The sequence below is a fragment of the Sinocyclocheilus rhinocerous genome, unplaced genomic scaffold (assembly GCF_001515625.1).
Source record: "Sinocyclocheilus rhinocerous isolate Xijiao unplaced genomic scaffold, SAMN03320098_v1.1 scaffold3973, whole genome shotgun sequence".
Classification (NCBI taxonomy): domain Eukaryota; kingdom Metazoa; phylum Chordata; class Actinopteri; order Cypriniformes; family Cyprinidae; genus Sinocyclocheilus; species Sinocyclocheilus rhinocerous.
Genome location: NW_015637535.1, coordinates 106,148 through 109,520, shown reverse-complemented (window position 1 = coordinate 109,520; position 3,373 = coordinate 106,148).

Here is a 3,373-nt window from a genome sequence, read left to right as displayed (position 1 = left end):
GGGGGGGGGGGGGAGGTATTAATAGAAATTAAGTAAATTTAGAAATGTGCCTCTCACCAGGTCATTGTTAATTTGGAAGTTCCCCATGTCATAATTCTTATACTTGAGCCATATTTATTGGTGAGAGGGCTACGTAAGCATTCACGCTGCTTCTGACCTAAAAGAGAATCTGATTTGCGACATGAGGCGTAGCAATAGGGCAGGCAAGGCAAGCAATTGCCTGGGGCCCCCGACAGCTGACCATTTGAACAATCAGAAATGTCATTATTAATATAACATATCTGCATCCCCCATAGGGGGCCCCCTCTCGCATTACACTGGATGTGCTTGCTTTTTCCTCATGATGTGTCGGCTGCCGTTTTCAAACTGGCACAGTGCTTACTCGGGTATTTGCTAATTTAAAGCGGCCATACTGAGATGCTTTGGCTTCACTTTTCTATAGTGGAAGGAAGTGGAGACGTGTCGTCCATCTTTTTTTTACAGTCTATGGGCACAGCGCTTACTCGTGCATTTGCTAATTTAAACATGAAGAAGACATATCCGTCTGGCAGCCAGAAGCAGAAAAAAGCAAGAAGAGGAGGAAAAGAGGAAACATGACAGCGGTAAATGATGGAGATAAGACTGACTTAAAGATAATTATATGACAAACAAATGATTTTGTTGTTAATTCCAGCTTATTTTCGTTTAATTATATCAACTCAATTCTGTACCCGCTCGAAGTCACCCGCTTTCAAACGATCCTGTATGTTTTTGTGTGCGCGCTCTGGTTTCGAATTACAAAACCAAACGTTTCTATTACAACGTGTTTTGCAGCATTTAGTTTTGTAGTTAATCACAGGCTTCTCTGTTGAAAGCAATGGCCAATCAGAGGTGTTAACTTTAGGTTAGTCAGAATCAGCTCTGATCTAATTTTTTTCCCCAAGTTTACATAGTTCTACAAGCTCACAGATCTTCCCATTATAACAAGACAAAAAGAAAGCATACACGATGTAAATAAGATATTCATTGTGTAGTTAGTTATTGATTATATCAGGAGTTTTTGCGTGAGTAAGCTCAGACAGTTGCGCCATAATGGAAGCGCCCTTTGCTCGGTGTCTCTTACATACTACATTCACAGTTTGAAGAAAAGTTTAAGAGGACCAACCTGTCCACATATACTGTTTCAGGAATGACAAACGCGAGTGTAAAAAATTACGCGAGTGAATCTGCCAAATTTATCCGCGATAGACGGTGATAACTGTAGCAATGGACGTAACAAACTATCTGACAAGCCAATGTCAAAACAGAGCTGTGCTTTAACATTATTTAGCATTCAGTCCTGCTGCCTGCATTAACAGTGTGATTTAGTTTTTTAGCACCAGCTGCCATTGTTTTTTACTTGTGAATTGGTTCAGAAGTTTTGGTCCGAACTTGGAGGTGAAGATGCTGGATGTGAAGGTCCTGGGCTGGTGTGGTTACACGTGGTCTGCGGTTGTGAGGCCGGTTGGATGTACTGCCAAATTCTCTGAAACGCCTTTGGAGACGGCTTATGGTAGAGAAATGAACATTCAATTCACGGGCAACAGCTCTGGTGGACATTCCTGCAGTCAGCATGCCAATTGCACGCTCCCGCTTCAAAACTTGCGGCAAAAATCTGTGGCATTGTGCTGTGTGATAAAACTGCACATTTTAGAGTGGCCTTTTATTGTGGCCAGCCTAAGGCACACCTGTGCAATAATCATGCTGTCTAATCAGCATCTTGATATGCCACACCTGTGAGGTGGATGGATTATCTCAGCAAAGGAGAAGTGCTCACTAACACAGATTTAGACAGATTTGTGAACAATATTTGAGAGAAATAGGCCTTTTGTGTACATATAAAAAGTCTTAGATCTTTGAGTTCAGCTCATGAAAAATGGGGGCAAAAACAAAAGTGTTGCGTTTATAATTTTGTTCAGTGTAAATAAAAATGTATGGGCTCACATCCTACTCTGTCACACTTTTTGATTGAGATAGACTCACTGCTCATCTTTTTGTTTAACTAGCAATAAAAATGTAATAGGATTCTGAAGATATACGAAAAATTAATTTCTTGTGACTGAATAAGTTCAGCCTGCTTTCTTGTTTTTTTTTTTATTTCTAGTTATTATTATGTTTTAAATGTATCTTTACTTATCCTCTTCATATGTATGTAAATGATGATTACTCCCTTCGTTGATTTTATGTTGTTTTTTTATTGCTGCTTAATGTTTTCCTGGAAGTGTTTGTATATTTAAATTTACATTTTCATCGGTTTTTGAGTTAAAAAAATTTCTATGTAGGCCTAATGTGAAAAAAAGCACTTTTCATGACAAAAAGGTGGCAGAGAAGGGACATGTTCGGGGGAACAACACAAACTCCACAAACCTGCGTGACCATATAACAACGTTGGATATTCAGAAATATCCAAATCCCCCCCCCAAAAAAAAAATTTTAATAAATTGTCATAATTCCCAATGTATGTATATAATGCCGAAAGAAAGAAAGAAAAAGAAAGAAAGAAAAAATAGTTTAGAGCATTTTTAATATAAATAAGCTTCAGTTAAGCTGTGATATCAAACAGGACCACAGGGAGATGCCAAAAGACCACTAAACCTGCTGCCTTGTCCTGACTGTACGTTACTATACGGATCCATTCAAAATATCTAAACCACTGACCAGTGCATAATCTAAAACACCTTCAGCCGGCATTCATTATAATACACTCTTGCTTTTAAGCCAAATACACGCTGAAAAGAATAATTTACTGCTATCTGGACGTGAGTCACTATTCTCTCCGCAATCTCTGATGAAATCGTCTGTGTTTACTCTGCATTAGAGCTGTTTTGAACTTATTACTTATTACTAATGCATTCCCTTACTGGATTCTTGAACTTTCCAGAAGTTTACTGGTATCAAATGCCCTCCTGGGTAGTCTGCTTTATTGTGTAATTTCTAATCAACCAGACACTGACGCTTTGACTCCGTACCGGCAAAATGTCGTAAACTGCCAGTACGCTAAAAACTAAAATATTGAACTGCCAGTACTGCGTACCGGTGCATACCCACTTCAAGCACTGCCTATATGTATGTATGAGTGGTTCCTTGCATTATTACAGGAACATTTCATGTGATTACTGTGCGGCTGCACTGGAGCAGCTCTTGTGCACCGTGCTTTTGAATGAAAGGAAAAAAACAAACAAACCATAAAATAAAAAAACGGAACAATAATAAAAATTACAAATGCAATGAAAATACAGGTATTGGTAATCTGTATCAGTAAGTACCAACAGGAAAAAGTGGTATTGGTGTATCCAGGGTATTTAGATAATTTATGTCTAGAATAGACTACAAGACATTTTTCCCAGATTTTTGC